Below are 27,239 nucleotides of genomic sequence, written 5' to 3' on the forward strand. Positions count from 1 at the left end.
TCATTTGTGAGTGTAAAGGGCATTGACTAAAGCACCTGCTGTGGCGGGGTTCATGCTTTCACTTCTCCCTAGTTATTAGTCAACGAACATTACATTACATTTACATTTAAGTCATTTAGCAGGCGCTCTTATCCAGAGCGACACAGACACGTCTGTTTCTAAAACCTCCTCAGTTAAGATAAGCTGTTAGTGCCAATGCCACCACAGCCTGACATTGAGTCTATTCCAACATAGAGGACTCTGACCTTCCTCATCTGGCCTCTACAGTAACGGGCCTTGCCTGTCCCAAATAACGGAGTGCAGTAACGGGCCTTGCCTGTCCCAAATAACGGAGTGCAGTAACGGGCCTTGCCTGTCCCAAATAACGGAGTGCAGTAACGTTCCTTGCCTGTCCCAAATAACGGAGTGCAGTAACGGGCCTTGCCTGTCCCAAATAACAGAGTACAGTAACGGGCCTTGCCTGTCCCAAATAACTGAGTGCAGTAATGGGCCCTGCCTGTCCCAAATAACTGAGTGCAGTAACTGGCACAGCCTGTCCCAAATAACGGAGTGCAGTAACTGGCACAGCCTGTCCCAAATAACGGAGTGCAGTAACGGGCACAGCCTGTCACAAATAACGGAGTGCAGTAACGGGCACAGCCTGTCCCAAATAACGGAGTGCAATAACGGACACAGCCTGTCCCAAATAACGGAGTGCAGTAATGGACACAGCCTGTCCCAAATAACGGAGTGCAATAACGGACACAGCCTGTCCCAAATAGCAGTGCAGTAACGGCCTTGCCATGTCCCAAATAACGAGTAAAGTAAAGACTGGTTAGCCTATCCAGTAAATTGCTGAGTTAGACCAGTATCATATTACAGTAAAAATTAACGTCCCGCCAGTATCATGTCCTGGTTAGACAGCCATGTCTGTTGAGACTTCCAGTGAAAGTGCTGGTTAGACCAGTATCATATTACAGGTAAAGTGCTGGTTAGACCAGTATCATATTACAGGTAAAGTGCTGGTTAGACCAGTATCATATTACAGGTAAAGTGCTGGTTAGACCAGTATCACATTACAGGTAAAGTGCTGGTTAGACCAGTATCATATTACAGGTAAAGTGCTGGTTAGACCAGTATCATATTACAGGTAAAGTGCTGGTTAGACCAGTATCATATTACAGTGCTGGTTAGACCAGTAACATATTACAGGTAAAGGTTAGACCAGTATCATATTACAGGTAAAGTGCTGGTAAGTTAGGTAAGGGTGCTGGTTAGACAGTAACATATTACAGGTAAAGTGCTGGTTAGACCAGTATCATATTACAGGTAAAGTGCTGGTTAGACCAGTATCATATTACAGGTAAAGTGCTGGTTAGACCAGTATCATATTACAGGTAAAGTGCTGGTTAGACCAGTATCATATTACAGGTAAAGTGCTGGTTAGACCAGTATCATATTACAGGTAAAGTGCTGGTTAGACCAGTATCATATTACAGGTAAAGTGCTGGTTAGACCAGTAACATATTACAGGTAAAGTGTCTGGTTAGACCAGTATCATATTACAGGTAAAGTGCTGGTTAGACCAGTATCATATTACATTAAAGTGCTGGTTAGACCAGTATCATATTACAGTTCTAAACTGACTTGTGCAAGGTTTACAGTTCAGACCAGTATCATAATTACAGGTAAAGTGCTGGTTACAGTATCATATTACAGGTAAAGTGCTTTAGACCAGTTTTACAGGTACAGGTATGGTATCATATTACAGGTAAAGTGCTGATTGGTATCATATCTACCGGTAAAGTGCTGGTCCCAGACCAGTATCATATTACAGGTAAAGTGCTGGTTAGACCAGTATCACATTACAGGTAAAGTGCTGGTTAGACCAGTATCATATTACAGGTAAAGTGCTGGTTAGACCAGTATCATATTACAGGTAAAGTGCTGGTTAGACCAGTATCATATTACAGGTAAAGTGCTGGTTAGACCAGTATCATATTACAGGTAAAGTGCTGGTTAGACCAGTATCATTCTCAGGTAAAGGTGGTAAAGTCTGGGTAAAGTGCTGGTAGACCAGTATCATATTACAGGTAAAGTGCTGGTTAGACCAGTATCATATTACAGGTAAAGTGTTGGTTAGACCAGTATCATATTACAGGTAAAGTGCTGGTTAGACCAGTATCATATTACAGGTAAAGTGTTGGTAGACCAGTATCATATTACAGGTAAAGTGCTGGTTAGACCAGTATCATATTACAGGTAAAGTGCTGGTTAGACCAGTATCCCATACAGGAAAAGTGCTGGTTAGCCTGTCCCAAGCATCATATTGGTAAGTGCTTGTCCCAGTATCACATTACAGGTAAAGTGCTGGTTAGACCAGTATCATATTTAAAGTTCAGTGCTGGTTCGACCAGTATCATTTACAGGTGTGCTGGTTAGACCATCTGAAACAAAGTGCTGGTTAGACAGTATCATTGGTAAAGTGCAACCAGTATCATATTACAGGTAAAGTGCTGGTTAGACCAGTATCATATTACAGAAGTTTTTTGTAAAGTGCTGGTTTTTTACAGTGTTAGACCAGTATCATATTAGGTAAGTGCTGGTTGTTAAGGTATCATATTACAGGTAAAGGCGTCCTCAATCTGAAACAGTTCATATATTGACAACATTTTGTGACATTTTTGTACGTCTTCTGCAAGTTTTTGTTTGTTTTTTTTTTTCAGCTGTTTTGTGATTTTGGTCAAATCTCGCCTCTTAGGGATTGGTCAACAGTAGGGATTCTTCAATGAAGTGTTTGTTGTCATTCAACAAGAGACGACTCGTTATCGTGTACATTCTTTCACTTGAGAAATTATGCAACAAATATCTTAGGCGTCATTGTAAATAACAATTTGTTCTTAAACTGACTTGCCTCGTTAAATAAAGGTTAAACAAAATAATAATAATAATAAGGATAGTTACAGTTCATATGAGAAAATCAGTCAATTAAAATAAATTCATCAGGCCCTAATCTACCCGATTTCACATGACTGGGAATACAGATATGCATCTGTTGGTCAAAGATAGCTTCTTCTTTTTTTAAGTCTCACAATGGGCCTCGGATGTCAACTTGGTATCTGTGCATTCAAAGCACTGATGTGGAAGGTGTCACGTGCCCAAAAAGCCATCTCCCGGCAGTCAGCTGAGTCCCACAACACATAACAACATACTGTTGCCAATATGAAAGAGAAAGCAGCAGGTCATTAAAATTGCTGCGTTGGTCAATTGCACCCAAGGTCCAACTGAAATTTGGCTTCCACTTTTAACCCAACCCCTTCGAAAGACACGCATACATACAGGTATTTTATTTGTGCTGGCTTGCCTCTAACCGCTAGGCTAACTGCTGCCAATGTTAGACCATGGAGGTGGTGAAATTTTAGGTTATTTCCTTGGTCCAGCTATCTATATCACCTGAGGTCAGAGTTATGGGGAGAATGCATTTGCTTTCATTTGTGAGTGTAAAGGGGCATTGACTAAAGCACCTGCTGTGGCGGAGGTTCATGCTTTCACTTCTCCCCTAGTTATTAGTCCAACGAACAGACACGGTCTGTTTCTAAAACCTCCTCAGTTAAGATAAGCTGTTTCTGTGCCAATGCCACCAGAGCCTGACATTGAGTCTATTCCAACATAGAGGACTCTTAGACCTTCCTCATCTGACCTCTACAGGCAACGGGCCTTGCCTGTCCCAAAAACGGAGTGCAGTAACGGGCCTGCCTGTCCCAAAACGGAGTGCAGTAACGGGCCTGCCTGTCCCAAAATACGGTGCAGTAATGGGCCTTGCAAATAACAGAGTACAGTAACCCTTGCCTGTCCCAAATAACTGATGGTAAGGCACAGCCTGTCCCAAATAACAGTGCAGTTGGCCAGCCTGTCCCAAATAACGGAGTGCAGTAACTGGCACAGCCTGTCCCAAATAACGGAGTGCAAAACGGACACAGCCTGTCCCAAATAACGGAGTGCAATAACGGACACAGCCTGTCCCAAATAACGGAGTGCAATAACGGACACAGCCTGTCCCCAAATAGCAACGGCAGTAACACAGCCTGTCCCAAATAACGGAGTGCAGTAACGGGCACAGCCTGTCCCAAATAACGGAGTGTAGTAATGGAGGCACAGCCTGTCCCAAATAACGGAGTGCACAACGGACACAGCCTGTCCCAAATAACGGAGTGCAATAACGGGCTAAAGCCTGTCCCAAATAACGGTAAAGTGAGGCTAAGACCAGTAACGGACACAGCCTGTCCCAAATAACGGAGTGCTGGTTAACCAGACATATTACTGTGCTTAAAGTATAACGGTAAAGTGCAGTAATGGACACAGCCTGTCCCAAATAACCAGTGAGTGGTAAGTGCTGGTTAGACCAGTATCATATTACGGAAAGTGCTGGTTAGACCAGTCCCAAGATAAAGTGCTGGTTTATCATATTACAGGTAGCCATGTCATGTTGGTAAAGTGCTGGTTAAAGACTTCCAGTGAAGAAGTGCTGGTTAGACCAGTATCATATTACAGGTAAAGTGCTGGTTAGACCAGTATCATATTACAGGTAAAGTGCTGGTTAGACCAGTATCATATTACAGGTAAAGTGCTGGTTAGACCAGTATCATATTACAGGTAAAGTGCTGGTTAGACCAGTATCAGGTAAAGTCATATTACAGGTAAAGTGCTGGTTAGACCAGTATCATATTACAGGTAAAGTGCTGGTTAGACCAGTATCATATTACAGGTAAAGTGCTGGTTAGACCAGTATCATATTAAAGTGCAGGTAAATTACAGTGCTGGTTAGACCAGTATCATATTACAGGTAAAGTGCTGGTTAGACCAGTATCATTTACAGGTAAAGTAACATATTACAGGTAAAGTGCTGGTTAGACCAGTATCATATTACAGGTAAAGTGCTGGTTAGACCAGTATCATATTACAGGTAAAGTGCTGGTTAGACCAGTATCATATTACAGGTAAAGTGCTGGTTAGACCAGTATCATATTACAGGTAAAGTGCTGGTTAGACCAGTATCATATTACAGGTAAAGGCGTCCTCATGCTTCCCATCTGAAACAGTTCATATATTGACAACATTTTGTGACATTTTTGTACGTCTTCTGCAAGTTTTTTTGTTTGTTTTTTTCAGCTGTTTTGTGCACACAACAAGTCGAAGTTTGGTCGCCAAATCTACGCCTCTTAGTCGGTGATTGGTCAACAGTAGGGATTCTTCAATGAAGTGTTTGTTGTCATTCAACAAGAGACGACTCGTTATCGTGTACATTCTTTCACTTGAGAAATTATGCACCAAATATCTTAGGGCGTCATTGTAAATAACAATTTGTTCTTAACTGACTTGCCTCGTTAAATAAAGGTTAAACAAAATAATAATAATAATAAGGGATAGTTACAGTTCATATGAGGAAATCAGTCAATTAAAATAAATTCATCAGGCCCTAATCTACCGATTTCACATGACTGGGAATACAGATATGCATCTGTTGGTCAAAGATAGCTTCTTCTTTTTTTTTAGTCTCACAATGGGCCTCGGGATGTCAACTTGGTATCTGTGCATTCAAAGCACTGATGTGGAAGGTGTACGTGCCCAAAAAGCCATCTCCCGGCAGTCAGCTGAGTCCCACAACACATAACAACATACTGTTGCCAATATGAAAGAGAAAGCAGCAGGTCATTAAAATTGCTGCGTTGGTCAATTGCACCCAAGGTCCAACTGAAATTTGGCTTCCACTTTTAACCCAACCCCTTCGAAAGACACGCATACATACAGGTATTTTATTTGTGCTGGCTTGCCTCTAACCGCGAGGCTAACTGCTGCCAATGTTAGACCATGGAGGTGGTGAAATTGTTAGGTTATTTCCTTTGGTCCAGCTATCTATATCACCTGAGGTCAGAGTTATGGGGAGAATGCATTTGCTTTCATTTGTGAGTGTAAAGGGGCATTGACTAAAGCACCTGCTGTGGCGGAGGTTCATGCTTTCACTTCTCCCCTCCAACGAGTTATTATTTGTCCAACGAACAGACACGGTCTGTTTCTAAAACCTCCTCAGTTAAGATAAGCTGTTAGTGCCAATGCCACCAGAGCCTGACATTGAGTCTATTCCAACATAGAGGACTCTGACTCTGACCTTCCTCATCTGGCCTCTACAGTAACGGGCCTGCCTGTCCCAAATAACGGAGTGCAGTAACGGGCCTTGCCTGTCCCAAAAAGTGGGCCTTGCCTGTCCCAAATAACTGTGCAGTAACGATTACAGCCTGTCCCAAATAACGGAGTGCAGTGGGCAGTCCCAAATGAACACAGCCTGTCCTAAATAACGGAGTGCAGTAACGGGCCAGCCTGCCTGTCCCAAATCGGAGTGCAGTAACGAACAGTCTGTCCCAAATACGGAGTGCAGTAACGGAGTGCAGTAACGGACACAGCCTGTCCCAAATAACGGAGTGCAGTAACGGGCACAGCCTGTCCCAAATAACGGAGTGCAGTAACAGTCTGTCCCAAATAACGGAGTGCAGTAACCAGCCTCCCAAATAACGGAGTGCAATAACGGACACAGCCTGTCCCAAATAACGGAGTGCAGTAACGGGCACAGCCTGTCCCAAATAACGGAGTGCAGTAATGGACACAGCCTGTCCCAAATAACGGAGTGCAGTAACGGACACAGCCTGTCCCAAATAACGGAGTGCAGTAACGGACACAGCCTGTCCCAAATAACGTTGAGTGCAGTAAAGAGCCTTCCAAATAACGTGCTGGTTAGACCAGTATCAACGGAGTACAGGTAAAGTGCTGGTGCTGGTTAGACCAGTATCATATTACAGAGGTAAAGTGCTGGTTAGACCAGTAACATATTACAGGTAAAGTGCTGGTTAGACCAGTATCATATTACAAAGTGCTGGTTAGACCAGTATCATATTACAGGTAAAGTGCTGGTTAGACCAGTATCATATTACAGGTAAAGTGCTGGTTACCAGTATCATATTACAGGTAAAGTGCTGGTTGACCAGTATCATATTACAGGTAAAGTGCTGTAGACCAGTATATTACAGGTAAAGTGCTGGTTAGACCAGTATCATATTACAGGTAAAGTGCTGGTTAGACCAGTATCATATTACAGGTAAAGTGCAGACCAGTATCATATTACAGGTAAAGGCGTCCTCATGCTTCCCATCTGAAACAGTTCATATATTGACAACATTTTGTGACATTTTTGTACGTCTTCTGCAAGTTTTTTTGTTTGTTTTTTCAGCTGTTTTGTGCACACAACAAGTCTGAAGTTTGGTCGCCAAATCTACGCCTCTTAGTCGGTGATTGGTCAACAGTAGGGATTCTTCAATGAAGTGTTTGTTGTCATTCAACAAGAGACGACTCTTATCGTGTACATTCTTTCACTTGAGAAATTATGCACCAAATATCTTAGGGCGTCATTGTAAATAACAATTTGTTCTTAAACTGACTTGCCTCGTTAAATAAAGGTTAAACAAAATAATAATAATAATAAGGATAGTTACAGTTCATATGAGGAAATCAGTCAATTAAAATAAATTCATCAGGCCCTAATCTACCGATTTCACATGACTGGGAATACAGATATGCATCTGTTGGTCAAAGATAGCTTCTTTTTTTTTTTTTTGTCTCACAATGGGCCTCGGGATGTCAACTTGGTATCTGTGCATTCAAAGCACTGATGTGGAAGGTGTACGTGCCCAAAAAGCCATCTCCCGGCAGTCAGCTGAGTCCCACAACACATAACAACATACTGTTGCCAATATGAAAGAGAAAGCAGCAGGTCAGTTAAAATTGCTGCGTTGGTCAATTGCACCCAAGGTCCAACTGAAATTTGGCTTCCACTTTTAACCCAACCCCTTCGAAAGACACGCATACATACAGGTATTTTATTTGTGCTGGCTTGCCTCTAACCGCGAGGCTAACTGCTGCCAATGTTAGACCATGGAGGTGGTGAAATTGTTAGGTTATTTCCTTGGTCCAGCTATCTATATCACCTGAGGTCAGAGTTATGGGGAGAATGCATTTGCTTTCATTTGTGAGTGTAAAGGGGCATTGACTAAAGCACCTGCTGTGGCGGAGGTTCATGCTTTCACTTCTCCCCTAGTTATTAGTCCAACGAACATTACATTACATTTACATTTAAGTCATTTAGCAGACGCTCTTATCAGAGCGACACAGACACGGTCTGTTTCTAAAACCTCCTGTTAAGATAAGCTGTTAATGCCAATGCCACCACAGCCTGACATTGAGTCTATTCCAACATAGAGGACTCTGACCTTCCTCATCTGGCCTCTACAGTAACGGGCCTTGCCTGTCCCAAATAACGGAGTGCAGTAACGGGCCTTGCCTGTCCCAAATAACGGAGTGCAGTAACGGGCCTTGCCTGTCCCAAATAACGGAGTGCAGTAACGGGCCTTGCCTGTCCCAAATAACGGAGTGCAGTAACGGGCCTTGCCTGTCCCAAATAACAGAGTACAGTAACGGGCCTTGCCTGTCCCAAATAACTGAGTGCAGTAATGGGCCCTGCCTGTCCCAAATAACTGAGTGCAGTAACTGGCACAGCCTGTCCCAAATAACGGAGTGCAGTAACTGGCACAGCCTGTCCCAAATAACGGAGTGCAGTAACTGGCACAGCCTGTCCCAAATAACGGAGTGCAGTAACGGGCACAGCCTGTCCCAAATAACGGAGTGCAGTAACGGGCACAGCCTGTCACAAATAACGGAGTGCAGTAACGGGCACAGCCTGTCCCAAATAACGGAGTGCAATAACGGACACAGCCTGTCCCAAATAACGGAGTGCAATAACGGACACAGCCTGTCCCAAATAACGGAGTGCAGTAATGGACACAGCCTGTCCCAAATAACGGAGTGCAGTAATGGACACAGCCTGTCCCAAATAACGGAGTGCAGTAATGGACACAGCCTGTCCCAAATAACGGAGTGCATTAACGGGCTCAGCCATGTCTGTTGAGGCTAAAGACTTCCAGTGAGAGAAGTGCTGGTTAGACCAGTATCATATTACAGGTAAATTGCTGGTTAGACCAGTATCATATTACAGGTAAAGTGCTGGTTAGACCAGTATCATATTACAGGTAAAGTGCTGGTTAGACCAGTATCATATTACAGGTAAAGTGCTGGTTAGACCAGTATCATATTACAGGTAAAGTGCTGGTTAGACCAGTATCATATTACAGGTAAAGTGCTGGTTAGACCAGTATCATATTACAGGTAAAGTGCTGGTTAGACCAGTAACATATTACAGGTAAAGTGCTGGTTAGACCAGTATCATATTACAGGTAAAGTGCTGGTTAGACCAGTATCATATTACAGGTAAAGTGCTGGTTAGACCAGTATCATATTACAGGTAAAGTGCTGGTTAGACCAGTATCATATTACAGGTAAAGTGCTGGTTAGACCAGTATCATATTACAGGTAAAGTGCTGGTTAGACCAGTATCATATTACAGGTAAAGTGCTGGTTAGACCAGTATCATATTACAGGTAAAGTGCTGGTTAGACCAGTATCATATTACAGGTAAAGTGCTGGTTAGACCAGTATCATATTACAGGTAAAGTGCTGGTTAGACCAGTATCATATTACAGGTAAAGTGCTGGTTAGACCAGTATCATATTACAGGTAAAGTGCTGGTTAGACCAGTATCATATTACAGGTAAAGTGCTGGTTAGACCAGTATCATATTACAGGTAAAGTGCTGGTTAGACCAGTATCATATTACAGGTAAAGTGCTGGTTAGACCAGTATCATATTACAGGTAAAGGCGTCCTCATGCTTCCCATCTGAAACAGTTCATATATTGACAACATTTTGTGACATTTTTGTACGTCTTCTGCAAGTTTTTTTGTTTGTTTTTTTCAGCTGTTTTGTGCACACAACAAGTCAAAGTTTGGTCGCCAAATCTACGCCTCTTAGTCGGTGATTGGTCAACAGTAGGGATTCTTCAATGAAGTGTTTGTTGTCATTCAACAAGAGACGACTCGTTATCGTGTACATTCTTTCACTTGAGAAATTATGCACCAAATATCTTAGGGCGTCATTGTAAATAACAATTTGTTCTTAACTGACTTGCCTCGTTAAATAAAGGTTAAACAAAATAATAATAATAATAAGGATAGTTACAGTTCATATGAGGAAATCAGTCAATTAAAATAAATTCATCAGGCCCTAATCTACCGATTTCACATGACTGGGAATACAGATATGCATCTGTTGGTCAAAGATAGCTTCTTTTTTTTTTAAGTCTCACAATGGGCCTCGGGATGTCAACTTGGTATCTGTGCATTCAAAGCACTGATGTGGAAGGTGTACGTGCCCAAAAAGCCATCTCCCGGCAGTCAGCTGAGTCCCACAACACATAACAACATACTGTTGCCAATATGAAAGAGAAAGCAGCAGGTCGTTAAAATTGCTGCGTTGGTCAATTGCACCCAAGGTCCAACTGAAATTTGGCTTCCACTTTTAACCCAACCCCTTCGAAAGACACGCATACATACAGGTATTTTATTTGTGCTGGCTTGCCTCTAACCGCTAGGCTAACTGCTGCCAATGTTAGACCATGGAGGTGGTGAAATTGTTAGGTTATTTCCTTGGTCCAGCTATCTATATCACCTGAGGTCAGAGTTATGGGGAGAATGCATTTGCTTTCATTTGTGAGTGTAAAGGGGCATTGACTAAAGCACCTGCTGTGGCGGAGGTTCATGCTTTCACTTCTCCCTAGTTATTAGTCCAACGAACAGACACGGTCTGTTTCTAAAACCTCCTCAGTTAAGATAAGCTGTTAGTGCCAATGCCACCAGAGCCTGACATTGAGTCTATTCCAACATAGAGGACTCTGACCTTCCTCATCTGGCCTCTACAGTAACGGGCCTTGCCTGTCCCAAAAATGGAGTGCAGTAACGATAACAGAGTACAGCCTGCCTGTCCCAAATAACTGAGTGCAGTAACGGGCACAGCCTGTCCCAAATAAATAACGGAGCCTGTCCCAGTGCAACGGGCACAGCCTGTCCTAAATAACGGAGTGCAGTAACGGACACAGCCTGTCCCAAATAACGGAGTGCAGTAACGGACACAGTCTGTCCCAAATAACGGAGTGCAGTAATGGACACAGCCTGTCCCAAATAACGGAGTGCAATAACGGACACAGCCTGTCCCAAATAACGAACAGAGTGCAGTAATGGACACAGCCTGTCCCAAATAACGGAGTGCAGTAATGGACACAGCCTGTCCCAAATAACGGAGTGCAGTAACGGGCTCAGCCATGTCTGTTGAGGCTAAAGACTTCCAGTGAGAGAAGTGCTGGTTCGACCAGTATCATATTACAGGTAAAGTGCTGGTTAGACCAGTATCATTACAGGTAAAGTGCTGGTTAGACCAGTATCATATTACAGGTAAAGTGCTGGTTAGACCAGTATCATATTACAGGTAAAGTGCTGGTTAGACCAGTATCATATTACAGGTAACCAGTAACATATTACAGGTAAAGTGCTGGTTAGACCAGTATCATATTACAGGTAAAGTGCTGGTTAGACCAGTATCATATTACAGGGTAAAGTAACCAGTATCATATTACAGGCGTCCTCATGCTTCCCATCTGAAACAGTTCATATATTGACAACATTTTGTGACATTTTTGTACGTCTTCTGCAAGTTTTTTGTTTGTTTTTTTCAGCTGTTTTGTGCACACAACAAGTCGAAGTTTGGTCGCCAAATCTACGCCTCTTAGTCGGTGATTGGTCAACAGTAGGGATTCTTCAATGAAGTGTTTGTTGTCATTCAACAAGAGACGACTCGTTATCGTGTACATTCTTTCACTTGAGAAATTATGCACCAAATATCTTAGGGCGTCATTGTAAATAACAATTTGTTCTTAAACTGACTTGCCTCGTTAAATAAAGGTTAAACAAAATAATAATAATAATAAGGATAGTTACAGTTCATATGAGAAAATCAGTCAATTTAAATAAATTCATCAGGCCCTAATCTACCGATTTCACATGACTGGGAATACAGATATGCATCTGTTGGTCAAAGATAGCTTCTTCTTTTTTTAAAGTCTCACAATGGGCCTCGGGATGTCAACTTGGTATCTGTGCATTCAAAGCACTGATGTGGAAGGTGTACGTGCCCAAAAAGTCATCTCCCGGCAGTCAGCTGAGTCCCACAACACATAACAACATACTGTTGCCAATATGAAAGAGAAAGCAGCAGGTCGTTAAAATTGCTGCGTTGGTCAATTGCACCCAAGGTCCAACTGAAATTTGGCTTCCACTTTTAACCCAACCCCTTCGAAAGACACGCATACATACAGGTATTTTATTTGTGCTGGCTTGCCTCTAACCGCGAGGCTAACTGCTGCCAATGTTAGACCATGGAGGTGGTGAAATTGTTAGGTTATTTCCTTGGTCCAGCTATCTATATCACCTGAGGTCAGAGTTATGGGAGAATGCATTTGCTTTCATTTGTGAGTGTAAAGGGGCATTGACTAAAGCACCTGCTGTGGCGGAGGTTCATGCTTTCACTTCTCCCCTAGTTATTAGTCCAACGAACATTACATTACATTTACATTTAAGTCATTTACAGACATCGGTCTGTTTCTAAAACCTCCTCAGTTAAGATAAGCTGTTAGTGCCAATGCCACCAGAGCCTGACATTGAGTCTATTCCAACATAGAGGACTCTGACCTTCCTCATCTGGCCTCTACAGTAACGGGCCTTGCCTGTCCCAAATAACGGAGTGCAGTAACGGGCCTTGCCTGTCCCAAAAACGGAGTGCAGTAACGGGCCTGCCTGTCCCAAATAACGGAGTGCAGTAACGGGCCTTGCCTGTCCCAAATAACGGAGTGCAGTAACGGGCCTTGCCTGTCCCAAATAACAGAGTGCAGTAACGGGCCCTGCCTGTCCCAAATAACTGAGTGCAGTAACTGGGCACAGCCTGTCCCAAATAACTGAGTGCAGTAACTGGCACAGCCTGTCCCAAATAACGGAGTGCAGTAACTGGCACAGCCTGTCCCAAATAACGGAGTGCAGTAACGGGCACAGCCTGTCACAAATAACGGTGCAGTGCAATAACGGACACAGCCTGTCCCAAATAACGGAGTGCAGTAACGGACACAGCCTGTCCCAAATAACGGAGTGCAATAACGGACACAGCCTGTCCCCCAAATAACGGAGTGCAGTAATGGACACAGCCTGTCCCAAATAACGGAGTGCAGTAACGGACACAGCCTGTCCCAAATAACGGAGTGCAGTAATGGGCTCAGCCATGTCCCAAATAAAGACTTCAGTGAGAGAAGCCTGTCCCAGTATCATATTACAGGTAAAGTGCTGGTTAGACCAGTATCATATTACAGGTAAAGTGCTGGTTAGACCAGTAATATTACAGGTAAAGTGCTGGTTAGACCAGTATCATATTACAGGTAAAGTGCTGGTAAGACCAGTATCATATTACAGGTAAAGTGCTGGTTAGACCAGTAACATGTGCTGGTTAGACCAGTATCATATTACAGGTAAAGTGCTGGTTAGACCAGTATCATATTACAGGTAAAGTGCTGGTAAGACCAGTATCATATTACAGGTAAAGTGCTGGTTAGACCAGTAACATATTACAGGTAAAGTGCTGGTTAGACCAGTATCATATTACAGGTAAAGTGCTGGTTAGACCAGTATCATATTACAGGTAAAGTGCTGGTTAGACCAGTATCATATTACAGGTAAAGTGCTGGTTAGACCAGTATCATATTACAGGTAAAGTGCTGGTTAGACCAGTATCATATTACAGGTAAAGTGCTGGTTAGACCAGTATCATATTACAGGTAAAGTGCTGGTTAGACCAGTATCATATTACAGGTAAAGTGCTGGTTAGACCAGTATCATATTACAGGTAAAGTGCTGGTTAGACCAGTATCATATTACAGGTAAAGTGCTGGTTAGACCAGTATCATATTACAGGTAAAGTGCTGGTTAGACCAGTATCATATTACAGGTAAAGTGCTGGTTAGACCAGTATCATATTACAGGTAAAGTGCTGGTTAGACCAGTATCATATTACAGGTAAAGTGCTGGTTAGACCAGTATCATATTACAGGTAAAGTGCTGGTTAGACCAGTATCATATTACAGGTAAAGTGCTGGTAAGACCAGTATCATATTACAGGTAAAGTGCTGGTTAGACCAGTAACATATTACAGGTAAAGTGCTGGTTAGACCAGTATCATATTACAGGTAAAGTGCTGGTTAGACCAGTATCATATTACAGGTAAAGTGCTGGTTAGACCAGTATCATATTACAGGTAAAGGCGTCCTCATGCTTCCCATCTGAAACAGTTCATATATTGACAACATTTTGTGACATTTTTGTACGTCTTCTGCAAGTTTTTTGTTTGTTTTTTTCAGCTGTTTTGTGCACACAACAAGTCGAAGTTTGGTCGCCAAATCTACGCCTCTTAGTCGGTGATTGGTCAACAGTAGGGATTCTTCAATGAAGTGTTTGTTGTCATTCAACAAGAGACGACTCGTTATCGTGTACATTCTTTCACTTGAGAAATTATGCACCAAATATCTTAGGGCGTCATTGTAAATAACAATTTGTTCTTAAACTGACTTGCCTCGTTAAATAAAGGTTAAACAAAATAATAATAATAATAAGGATAGTTACAGTTCATATGAGGAAATCAGTCAATTTAAATAAATTCATCAGGCCCTAATCTACCGATTTCACATGACTGGGAATACAGATATGCATCTGTTGGTCAAAGATAGCTTCTTTTTTTTTTTTTTAAGTCTCACAATGGGCCTCGGGATGTCAACTTGGTATCTGTGCATTCAAAGCACTGATGTGGAAGGTGTACGTGCCCAAAAAGCCATCTCCCGGCAGTCAGCTGAGTCCCACAACACATAACAACATACTGTTGCCAATATGAAAGAGAAAGCAGCAGGTCGTTAAAATTGCTGCGTTGGTCAATTGCACCCAAGGTCCAACTGAAATTTGGCTTCCACTTTTAACCCAACCCCTTCGAAAGACACGCATACATACAGGTATTTTATTTGTGCTGGCTTGCCTCTAACCGCTAGGCTAACTGCTGCCAATGTTAGACCATGGAGGTGGTGAAATTTTTAGGTTATTTCCTTGGTCCAGCTATCTATATCACCTGAGGTCAGAGTTATGGGGAGAATGCATTTGCTTTCATTTGTGAGTGTAAAGGGGCATTGACTAAAGCACCTGCTGTGGCGGAGGTTCATGCTTTCACTTCTCCCCTAGTTATTAGTCCAACGAACAGACATTCTGTTTCTAAAACCTCCTCAGTTAAGATAAGCTGTTAGTGCCAATGCCACCAGAGCCTGACATTGAGTCTATTCAGATAGAGGACTCTGACCTTCCTCATCTGGCCTCTACAGTAACGGGCCTTGCCTGTCCCAAATAAGGAGTGCAGTAAACGGGGACTTGCCTGTCCCAAAAACGGAGTGCAGTAACGGGCCTTGCCTGTCCCAAAACAGTGCAGTAACTATGTCCCAAAAACATGCAGTACGGAGAGTACAGTAACGGGCCTTGCCTGTCCCAAATAACTGAGTGCAGTAATGGGCCCAGCCTGTCCCAAATAACTGAGTGCAGTAACTGGCACAGCCTGTCCCAAATAACGGAGTGCAGTAACGGCACAGCCTGTCCCAAATGGAGTGCCCACAGCCTGTCCCAAATAACGGAGTGCAGTAACGGGCCTTGCCTGTCCCAAATAACGGAGTGCAGTAACGGGCACAGCCTGTCCCAAATAACGGAGTGCAGTAACGGGCCAGCCTGTCCCAAATAACGGAGTGCAGTAATGGGCCAGCCTGTCCCAAATAACGGAGTGCAGTAACGGGCACAGCCTGTCCCAAATAACGGTGCAGTAACGGGCACAGCCTGTCCCAAATAACGGAGTGCAGTAATGGACACAGCCTGTCCCAAATAACGGAGTGCAGTAATGGACACAGCCTGTCCCAAATAACGGAGTGCAGTAACTGGCACAGCCTGTCCCAAATAACGGAGTGCAGTAACGGGCACAGCCTGTCACAAATAACGGAGTGCAGTAACGGGCACAGCCTGTCCCAAATAACGGAGTGCAATAACGGACACAGCCTGTCCCAAATAACGGAGTGCAATAACGGACACAGCCTGTCCCAAATAACGGAGTGCAGTAATGGACACAGCCTGTCCCAAATAACGGAGTGCAGTAATGGACACAGACCTGTCCCAAATAACGGAGTGCAGTAATGGACCAGCCTGTCCCAAATAAAGTGAGTGCAGTAACGGGCTCAGCCATGTCTGTTGAGACTAAAGACTTCCAGTGAGAAAGTGCTGGTTAGACCAGTATCATATTACAGGTAAATTGCTGGTTAGACCAGTATCATATTACAGGTAAAGTGCTGGTTAGACCAGTATCATATTACAGGTAAAGTGCTGGTTAGACCAGTATCATATTACAGGTAAAGTGCTGGTTAGACCAGTATCATATTACAGGTAAAGTGCTGGTTAGACCAGTATCATATTACAGGTAAAGTGCTGGTTAGACCAGTATCATATTACAGGTAAAGTGCTGGTTAGACCAGTATCATATTACAGGTAAAGTGCTGGTTAGACCAGTATCATATTACAGGTAAAGTGCTGGTTAGACCAGTATCATATTACAGGTAAAGTGCTGGTTAGACCAGTATCATATTACAGGTAAAGTGCTGGTTAGACCAGTATCATATTACAGGTAAAGGCGTCCTCATGCTTCCCATCTGAAACAGTTCATATATTGACAACATTTTGTGACATTTTTGTACGTCTTCTGCAAGTTTTTGTTTGTTTTTTTTTTCAGCTGTTTTGTGCACACAACAAGTCGAAGTTTGGTCGCCAAATCTACGCCTCTTAGTCGGTGATTGGTCAACAGTAGGGATTCTTCAATGAAGTGTTTGTTGTCATTCAACAAGAGACGACTCGTTATCGTGTACATTCTTTCACTTGAGAAATTATGCACCAAATATCTTAGGGCGTCATTGTAAATAACAATTTGTTCTTAAACTGACTTGCCTCGTTAAATAAAGGTTAAACAAAATAATAATAATAATAAGGATAGTTACAGTTCATATGAGGAAATCAGTCAATTAAAATAAATTCATCAGGCCCTAATCTACCGATTTCACATGACTGGGAATACAGATATGCATCTGTTGGTCAAAGATAGCTTCTTTTTTTTTTTTTAAGTCTCACAATGGGCCTCGGGATGTCAACTTGGTATCTGTGCATTCAAAGCACTGATGTGGAAGGTGTACGTGCCCAAAAAGCCATCTCCCGGCAGTCAGCTGAGTCCCACAACACATAACAACATACTGTTGCCAATATGAAAGAGAAAGCAGCAGGTCGTTAAAATTGCTGCGTTGGTCAATTGCACCCAAGGTCCAACTGAAATTTGGCTTCCACTTTTAACCCAACCCCTTCGAAAGACACGCATACATACAGGTATTTTATTTGTGCTGGCTTGCCTCTAACCGGAGGCTAACTGCTGCCAATGTTAGACCATGGAGGTGGTGAAATTGTTAGGTTATTTCCTTGGTCCAGCTATCTATATCACCTGAGGTCAGAGTTATGGGGAGAATGCATTTGCTTTCATTTGTGAGTGTAAAGGGGCATTGACTAAAGCACCTGCTGTGGCGGAGGTTCATGCTTTCACTTCTCCCCTAGTTATTAGTCCAACGAACATTACATTACATTTACATTTAAGTCATTTAGCAGACGGTCTGTTTCTAAAACCTCCTCAGTTAAGATAAGCTGTTAGTGCCAATGCCACCAGAGCCTGACATTGAGTCTATTCCAACATAGAGGACTCTGACCTTCCTCATCTGGCCTCCTGTCCCAAATAACAGTAACGGGCCTTGCCTGTCCCAAAAACGGAGTGCAGTAACGGGCCTGCCTGTCCCAAATAACAGTAACGGGCCTTGCCTGTCCCAAAATAACAGAGTGCAGTAACGGGCCTTGCCTGTCCCAAATAACGGAGTGCAGTGCAGTAACTTCTCTGCCTGTCCCAACACAGCCTGTCCCAAATAACAGAGTGCAGTAACGGGCCCAGCCTGTCCCAAATAACTGAGTGCAGTAACTGGGCCCAGCCTGTCCCAAATAACGGAGTGCAGTAACTGGCACAGCCTGTCCCAAATAACGGAGTGCAGTAACTGGCACAGCCTGTCCCAAATAACGGAGTGCAGTAACGGGCACAGCCTGTCCCAAATAACGGAGTGCAGTAACGGGCACAGCCTGTCCCAAATAACGGAGTGCAGTCAAATAACGGAGTAACGGGCACAGCCTGTCCCAAATAACGGAGTGCAATAACGGACACAGCCTGTCCCAAATAACGGAGTGCAATAACGGACACAGCCTGTCCCAAATAACGGAGTGCAGTAATGGACACAGCCTGTCCCAAATAACGGAGTGCAGTAATGGACACAGCCTGTCCCAAATAACGGAGTGCAGTAATGGACACAGCCTGTCCCAAATAACGGAGTGCATTAACGGGCTCAGCCATGTCTGTTGAGGCTAAAGACTTCCAGTGAGAGAAGTGCTGGTTAGACCAGTATCATATTACAGGTAAAGTGCTGGTTAGACCAGCCCAGTATCATATTACAGGTAAAGTGCTGGTTAGACCAGTATCATATTACAGGTAAAGTGCTGGTTAGACCAGTATCATATTACAGGTAAAGTGCTGGTTAGACCAGTATCAATTACAGGTAAAGTGCTGGTTAGACCAGTATCATATTACAGGTAAAGTGCTGGTTAGACCAGTAACATATTACAGGTAAAGTGCTGGTTAGACCAGTATCATATTACAGGTAAAGTGCTGGTTAGACCAGTATCATATTACAGGTAAAGTGCTGGTTAGACCAGTATCATATTACAGGTAAAGTGCTGGTTAGACCAGTATCATATTACAGGTAAAGTGCTGGTTAGACCAGTATCATATTACAGGTAAAGTGCTGGTTAGACCAGTATCATATTACAGGTAAAGTGCTGGTTAGACCAGTATCATATTACAGGTAAAGTGCTGGTTAGACCAGTATCATATTACAGGTAAAGTGCTGGTTAGACCAGTATCATATTACAGGTAAAGTGCTGGTTAGACCAGTATCATATTACAGGTAAAGTGCTGGTTAGACCAGTATCATATTACAGGTAAAGTGCTGGTTAGACCAGTATCACATTACAGGTAAAGTGCTGGTTAGACCAGTATCATATTACAGGTAAAGTGCTGGTTAGACCAGTATCATATTACAGGTAAAGGCGTCCTCATGCTTCCCATCTGAAACAGTTCATATATTGACAACATTTTGTGACATTTTTGTACGTCTTCTGCAAGTTTTTTGTTTGTTTTTTTCAGCTGTTTTGTGCACACAACAAGTCAAAGTTTGGTCGCCAAATCTACGCCTCTTAGTCGGTGATTGGTCAACAGTAGGGATTCTTCAATGAAGTGTTTGTTGTCATTCAACAAGAGACGACTCGTTATCGTGTACATTCTTTCACTTGAGAAATTATGCACCAAATATCTTAGGGCGTCATTGTAAATAACAATTTGTTCTTAAACTGACTTGTGCCTCGTTAAATAAAGGTTAAACAAAATAATAATAATAATAAGGATAGTTACAGTTCATATGAGGAAATCAGTCAATTAAAATAAATTCATCAGGCCCTAATCTACCGATTTCACATGACTGGGAATACAGATATGCATCTGTTGGTCAAAGATAGCTTCTTCTTTTTTTAAGTCTCACAATGGGCCTCGGGATGTCAACTTGGTATCTGTGCATTCAAAGCACTGATGTGGAAGGTGTACGTGCCCAAAAAGCCATCTCCCGGCAGTCAGCTGAGTCCCACAACACATAACAACATACTGTTGCCAATATGAAAGAGAAAGCAGCAGGTCGTTAAAATTGCTGCGTTGGTCAATTGCACCCAAGGTCCAACTGAAATTTGGCTTCCACTTTTAACCCAACCCCTTCGAAAGACACGCATACATACAGGTATTTTATTTGTGCTGGCTTGCCTCTAACCGCTAGGCTAACTGCTGCCAATGTTAGACCATGGAGGTGGTGAAATTGTTAGGTTATTTCCTTGGTCCAGCTGTCTATATTACCTGAGGTCAGAGTTATGGGGAGAATGCATTTGCTTTCATTTGTGAGTGTAAAGGGGCATTGACTAAAGCACCTGCTGTGGCGGAGGTTCATGCTTTCACTTCTCCCTAGTTATTAGTCCAACGAACAGACACGGTCTGTTTCTAAAACCTCCTCAGTTAAGATAAGCTGTTAGTGCCAATGCCACCACAGCCTGACATTGAGTCTATTCCAACATAGAGGACTCTGACCTTCCTCATCTGGCCTCTACAGTAACGGGCCTTGCCTGTCCCAAAAACGGAGTGCAGTAACGATTGCCTGTCCCAAATAACGGAGTGCAGTAACGGGCACTTGCCTGTCCCAAATAACGGAGTGCAGTAACGGGCACAGCCTGTCCCAAATAACGGAGTGCAGTAACGGACACAGCCTGTCCCAAATAACAGAGTACAGTAACGGGCCAGCCTGTCCCAAATAACTGAGTGCAGTAATGGGCACAGCCTGTCCCAAATAACTGAGTGCAGTAACTGACACAGCCTGTCCCAAATAACGGAGTGCAGTAACTGACACAGCCTGTCCCAAATAACGGAGTGCAGTAATGGGCACAGCCTGTCCCAAATAACGGAGTGCAGTAACGGGCTCAGCCTGTCTGTTGATAACGACTGCAGTAAGGGACAGCCTGTCCCAAATATTACAGGTAAAGTGCAATTAGACGGTATCACAGCCTGTCCCAGTAATATTACAGGTAAAGTGCAGTAACGGACCAGCCTGTCCCAAATAACGGAGTGACAGTAATGGAACAGCCTGGTCCCAGTATCATATTACGGAAAGTGCTGGTTAGACCAGTATCCTTACCAGGTAAAGGAGTGCAGTAATGGTTCCCATCTGAGCCTGTCCCATATATTGACAACATTTGTGACAGTTTTGTAATGTCTTCTGTCAAGTTTTTTTGTTTGTTTTTTTCAGCCATGTTTGTGTGAGGCTAAACAAGACTTCCAGTGGTAGAAGTGCTGGTTAGACCAGTATCATATTACAGGTAAAGCTAGTTAGACCTTATCATATTACAGGTAAAGTGCTGGTGAGTATCATATTACAGGTCTTCTGTAAGTGCTGGTTCAATAAGTGTATTACAGGTAAAGTGTCATTAACAAGTATCATATACAGGTAAAGTGCTTCTTTCACTTGACCAATTATGCAGGTAAAATGCTGGGCCAGTCATATTACAGGTAATGTTGCTGACTTGCCTCAGTTAAAGACAAGTAAAGGCAAACAAAATAATAATAATAATAAGGATGTGGTTCATAGACCAGTAGTCAATTAAAAGTTAGACAGTAATGGTTACCGATTTCACTGTTTAGTCATATTGCATCAGTTGGTCCAGTAAAGATAGCTTTTTTTTTTAAAATGGTGAGAAATGGGCCTTACGGGATGTCAACTTGGTTTTTCTGTGCATTCAAAGCATGATGTAAGGTGTAACTGCCCAAAAAAGACCATCTCCGGCAGTCAGCTGGTAAAGTGCTGGTTAACACATAACAACATTATTACAGGTAAAAGTGAGAAAAAATTGCTGGTTAAAGTATCATATTACAGGTAAAGTGCTGGTCCAATTATTACAAGGGTCCAATTGACCATTAATGGTTCCACCAGTTCATATTAAGGTAAACCCTGGTTAGAAAGAGTATCTATATTACAGGTAATTTGTGCTGGTTGACCAGTAATATTACAGGCTAAAGTGCCAATGGTTAGACCATGGATGAAATTACAGGTCATTTCCTGGTCCAGTATCATATATGGTGAGGGTAAAAGTGCTTTGGGGAGAATGTGCATTTGTTTCATTTGTTAGAGGTGTAAAGGCTGGTTGAGTAAAGCACATCTGTTTGGTTCTAGGTTCAGCTGGTTAGTCCCACCAGTTATTAGTCCCAAATAACCATTACATTTACATTTAAGTGTTTAGACAGAGCCTATCAGAGCGACTGTGACACCTTCTGTTTCAAAACCTGGTTCAGTTAAGATATTGCCTGTATAGTGCCAATGCCACCACAGCCTGACATTTGTCTATCAACATAGACGGACTCTGACCTTCCTCATCTGGCCTTTACAGTGCTGGGCCTTTAGCCTGTCCCAAATAACGGAGTACAGTAACGGGCCTGCCTGTCCCAAAAACGAGTGCAGTAATGGGCCTGCCTGTCCCAAATAAGGAGTGCAGTAATGGGCATTGCCTGTCCCAAATAACTGAGTGCAGTAACGGGCAATGCCTGTCCCAAATAACTGAGGTAAAGTGGGCCTTGCCTGTCCCAAGCAACTGATAAAGTGCTGTAACGGGCCCAAAAGCCTGTCCCAAATGCTGAGTGCAGTAACTGGCACAGCTGTCCCAAATAACAGGTAAAGTGCGGGTTACAGCCTGTCCCAAATAACGGAAAGTAACTGGTTAGCCTGTCCCAAATAACAGAGTGCAGTAACGGACACAGCCTGTCCCAAATAACGGAGTGCAGTAACAGGCAAAGTGCTGTCCCAAATAACGGAGGTAAATTTGTGCTGGCTTGCCTGTCCCTAATAACGGAGGCTAACGGGCCAGCCTGTCCCAAATAACGGAGTGCTGTTTTTAGGCCAGCCTGTCCCAAATTCCGGAGCTATAGCCTGTCCCTGAGGTAAAGTTATGCAGTGGCCTTCATTTGTGCCAGTATCATATTACAGGTAAAGTGCATTGACTAAAGCACAGCCTAGACCAGTGTAAAACTGGACAACATATTACAGGTAACGGAGTGCTGGTTATTCAGACATTCAGTTCATATTACAGGTAAAGTGCTGGACACAGACCTGTCCCAAATAACGGAGTGCATTAACAGTTAAGGTAAAGTGCTGGTTAGACCAATCATATTACCCAGGTAAAGTGCTGCTGGTTAGACCAGTATCATATTACAGGTAAAGTGCTGGTTAGACCAGTATCATATTACAGGTAAAGTGCTGGTTAGACCAGTATCATATTACAGGTAAAGTGCTGGTTAGACCAGTATCATATTACAGGTAAAGTGCTGGTTAGACCAGTATCATATTACAGGTAAAGTGCTGGTTAGACCAGTATCATATTACAGGTAAAGTGCTGGTTAGACCAGTATCATATTACAGGTAAAGTGCTGGTTAGACCAGTATCATATTACAGGTAAAGTGCTGGTTAGACCAGTATCATATTACAGGTAAAGTGCTGGTTAGACCAGTATCATATTACAGGTAAAGTGCTGGTTAGACCAGTATCATATTACAGGTAAAGTGCTGGTTAGACCAGTATCATATTACAGGTAAAGTGCTGGTTAGGTAAAGTGCCAGACCAGTAACATATTACAGGTAAAGTGCTGGTTAGACCAGTATCATATTACAGGTAAAGTGCTGGTTAGACCAGTATCATATTACAGGTAAAGTGCTGGTTAGACCAGTATCATATTACAGGTAAAGTGCTGGTTAGACCAGTATCATATTACAGGTAAAGTGCTGGTTAGACCAGTATCATATTACAGGTAAAGTGCTGGTTAGACCAGTATCATATTACAGGTAAAGTGCTGGTTAGACCAGTATCATATTACAGGTAAAGTGCTGGTTAGACCAGTATCATATTACAGGTAAAGTGCTGGTTAGACCAGTATCATATTACAGGTAAAGTGCTGGTTAGACCAGTATCATATTACAGGTAAAGTGCTGGTTAGACCAGTATCATATTACAGGTAAAGGCGTCCTCATGCTTCCCATCTGAAACAGTTCATATATTGACAACATTTTGTGACATTTTTGTACGTCTTCTGCAAGTTTTTTGTTTGTTTTTTTCAGCTGTTTTGTGCACACAACAAGTCAAAGTTTGGTCGCCAAATCTCGCCTCTTAGTCGGTGATTGGTCAACAGTAGGGATTCTTCAATGAAGTGTTTGTTGTCATTCAACAAGAGACGACTCGTTATCGTGTACATTCTTTCACTTGAGAAATTATGCACCAAATATCTTAGGGCGTCATTGTAAATAACAATTTGTTCTTAAACTGACTTGTGCCTCGTTAAATAAAGGTTAAACAAAATAATAATAATAATAAGGATAGTTACAGTTCATATGAGAAAATCAGTCAATTAAAATAAATTCATCAGGCCCTAATCTACCGATTTCACATGACTGGGAATACAGATATGCATCTGTTGGTCAAAGATAGCTTCTTCTTTTTTTAAGTCTCACAATGGGCCTCGGGATGTCAACTTGGTATCTGTGCATTCAAAGCACTGATGTGGAAGGTGTACGTGCCCAAAAAGCCATCTCCGGCAGTCAGCTGAGTCCCACAACACATAACAACATACTGTTGCCAATATGAAAGAAAGCAGCAGGTCGTTAAAATTGCTGCGTTGGTCAATTGCACCCAAGGTCCAACTGAAATTTGGCTTCCACTTTTAACCCAACCCCTTCGAAAGACACGCATACATACAGGTATTTTATTTGTGCTGGCTTGCCTCTAACCGCTAGGCTAACTGCTGCCAATGTTAGACCATGGAGGTGGTGAAATTGTTAGGTTATTTCCTTGGTCCAGCTATCTATATCACCTGAGGTCAGAGTTATGGGGAGAATGCATTTGCTTTCATTTGTGAGTGTAAAAGGGGCATTGACTAAAGCACCTGCTGTGGCGGAGGTTCATGCTTTCACTTCTCCCTAGTTATTAGTCCAACGAACAGACACGGTCTGTTTCTAAAACCTCCTCAGTTAAGATAAGCTGTTAGTGCCAATGCCACCAGAGCCTGACATTGAGTCTATTCCAACATAGAGGACTCTGACCTTCCTCATCTGGCTCTACAGTAACGGGCCTTGCCTGTCCCAAAAGTAACGGGAGTGCAGTAACGGGCCTTGCCTGTCCCATTACAGCCTGCCTGTCCCAAATAACGGAGTGGGCCCTGCCTGTCCCAAATAACGAGTGCAGTAACTGGCACAGCCTGTCCCAAATAACGGAGTGCAGTAACGGGCCTGTCCCAAATAACGGAGTGCAGTAACGGGCACAGCCTGTCACAAATAAATAACGGAGTGTCAGTAACGGACTGCCTGTCCCAAATAGGAGTGTCAGTAACAATAACGGACACAGCCTGTCCCAAAAACGTGCAGTGCAGTAATGGACCAGCCTGTCCCAAATAACGGAGTGCAATAACCATGGTAACTGAGCCTGTCCCAAATAACGGAGTGCAGTAATGGACACAGCCTGTCCCAAATAACGGAGTGCAGTAATGGACACAGCCTGTCCCAAATAACGGAAAGTGCTGGTTAGTATCACGGGCTCAGCCATGTCTGTTGAGGCTAAAGACTTCCAGTGAGAATGTGCTGGTTAAGTGCTGGTTAGACCAGTATCATATTACAGGTAAAGTGCTGGTTAGACCAGTATATTACATAAAGTGCTGGTTAGACCCAGTATATAAAGTGCTGGTTAGACCAGTATCATATTACAGGTAAAGTGCTGGTTAGACCAGTATCATATTACAGGTAAAGTGCTGGTTAGACCAGTATCATATTACAGGTAAAGTGCTGGTTAGACCAGTATCATATTACAGGTAAAGTGCTGGTTAGACCAGTATCATATTACAGGTAAAGTGCTGGTTAGACCAGTATCATATTACAGGTAAAGTGCTGGTTAGACCAGTATCATATTACAGGTAAAGTGCTTTAGACCATATTACAGGTAAACAGTTCATATATTGACAACATTTTGTGACATTTTTACAGGTAAAGGCGTCCTCATGCTTCCCATCTGAAACAGTTCATATATTGACAACATTTTGTGACATTTTTGTAGTCTTCTGCAAGTTTTTGTTTGTTTTTTCAGCTGTTTTGTGCACAACAAGTCAAAGTTTGGTCGCCAAATCTACGCCTCTTAGTCGGTGATTGGTCAACAGTAGGGATTCTTCAATGAAGTGTTTGTTGTCATTCAACAAGAGACGACTCGTTATCGTGTACATTCTTTCACTTGAGAAATTATGCACCAAATATCTTAGGGCGTCATTGTAAATAACAATTTGTTCTTAAACTGACTTGCCTCGTTAAATAAAGGTTAAACAAAATAATAATAATAATAAGGATAGTTACAGTTCATATGAGGAAATCAGTCAATTTAAATAAATTCATCAGGCCCTAATCTACCGATTTCACATGACTGGGAATACAGATATGCATCTGTTGGTCAAAGATAGCTTCTTTTTTTTTTTTTTTAGTCTCACAATGGGCCTCGGATGTCAACTTGGTATCTGTGCATTCAAAGCACTGATGTGGAAGGTGTACGTGCCCAAAAAGCCATCTCCCGGCAGTCAGCTGAGTCCCACAACACATAACAACATACTGTTGCCAATATGAAAGAGAAAGCAGCAGGTCGTTAAAATTGCTGCGTTGGTCAATTGCACCCAAGGTCCAACTGAAATTTGGCTTCCACTTTAACCCAACCCCTTCGAAAGACACGCATACATACAGGTATTTTATTTGTGCTGGCTTGCCTCTAACCGCTAGGCTAACTGCTGCCAATGTTAGACCATGGAGGTGGTGAAATTGTTAGGTTATTTCCTTGGTCAGCTATCTATATCACCTGAGGTCAGAGTTATGGGAGAATGCATTTGCTTTCATTTGTGAGTGTAAAGGGCATTGACTAAAGCACCTGCTGTGGCGGAGGTTCATGCTTTTTTCACTTCTCCCCTAGTTATTAGTCCAACGAACATTACATTACATTTACATTTAAGTCATTTAGCCTGACGCTCTTATCCAGAGCGACACAGACACGGTCTGTTTCTAAAACCTCCTCAGTTAAGATAAGCTGTTAGTGCCAATGCCACCACAGCCTGACATTGAGTCTATTCCAACATAGAGGACTCTGACCTTCCTCATCTGGCCTCTACAGTAACGGGCCTTGCCTGTCCCAAATAACGGAGTGCAGTAACGGGCCTTGCCTGTCCCAAATAACGGAGTGCGGAAATAACGGAGTGCAGTAACGGAGTTCAGCCTTGCCTGTCCCAAATAACGGAGTGCAGTAACGGGCCCTTGCCTGTCCCAAATAACCTTGCCTGTCCCAAATAACTGAGTGCAGTAATGGGCCCTGCCTGTCCCAAAT

General features: G+C 42.9%; 1 protein-coding gene and 2 long non-coding RNA genes across 4 annotated transcripts in view; all 3 read left to right on the forward strand.

The window, feature by feature from the left end:
- LOC118380506 (cyclin-I-like) overlaps positions 1–27,239 on the forward strand; it is a 97,156-nt gene that overhangs the window by 36,397 nt on the left and 33,520 nt on the right.
- On the forward strand, positions 14,050–23,961 carry LOC127931689 (uncharacterized). Of its 2 annotated transcripts, none has more exons than XR_008142387.1 (3): positions 14,050–14,220; positions 18,801–18,834; positions 23,789–23,961. It is a non-coding gene; the product is annotated as an uncharacterized LOC127931689 (long non-coding RNA). The 2 variants fall into 2 exon arrangements; XR_008142388.1 differs by lacking the exon at positions 23,789–23,961 and adding an exon at positions 19,243–20,188.
- Positions 26,406–27,239, forward strand: part of LOC127931688 (uncharacterized) — an 11,155-nt gene continuing 10,321 nt past the window's right edge. The window contains exon 1 of the long non-coding RNA XR_008142386.1: positions 26,406–26,546. This is a non-coding gene — a long non-coding RNA (uncharacterized LOC127931688). The remainder of the gene's footprint in view (positions 26,547–27,239) is intronic.

This window comes from Oncorhynchus keta, chromosome 9 (genome assembly GCF_023373465.1).
Source record: "Oncorhynchus keta strain PuntledgeMale-10-30-2019 chromosome 9, Oket_V2, whole genome shotgun sequence".
Lineage (NCBI taxonomy): Eukaryota > Metazoa > Chordata > Actinopteri > Salmoniformes > Salmonidae > Oncorhynchus > Oncorhynchus keta.